Below are 465 nucleotides of genomic sequence, written 5' to 3' on the forward strand. Positions count from 1 at the left end.
ACGACAACGGCCATCGCGGACGTGACGCCAACGTCGAATGGTAAGAACGAGCTGGAGATCCCCGGCCCGGACGGCACCACGACGACCGTGACGGTTCCTTCGACGTCGACAGGAAGCGGCTATGGCGGCTACCCGAGTGAACACCAAACGGGCACGGAGGGGCTACCATCTGTTGAGATTGACACGGCCGCCGGATTTTGGACGGTGCTGTTCAATGGCCCGGTGACATTGGAACGCACGCAGAGTATCACGATTCTGAAGCATGACGGCAGCTCGCCGGAGAAGCGTACTGTTGATGTGCTGGAGTACACGGACGGATCATTGTGGGTGGAAGTCCCGCTGGGTCCTGGTGAGAGCCCCCGACGGATTCCGATTCCAGTCCGTGAGAGTGAATACGGCACGGCCACGACGACGACGACGACGACGACGACGGTCAGCGTGATGACTCCTACGGGTCCCGCTACA

This window comes from Phytophthora infestans, genomic scaffold (genome assembly GCF_000142945.1).
Source record: "Phytophthora infestans T30-4 supercont1.17 genomic scaffold, whole genome shotgun sequence".
NCBI lineage: Eukaryota > Oomycota > Peronosporomycetes > Peronosporales > Peronosporaceae > Phytophthora > Phytophthora infestans.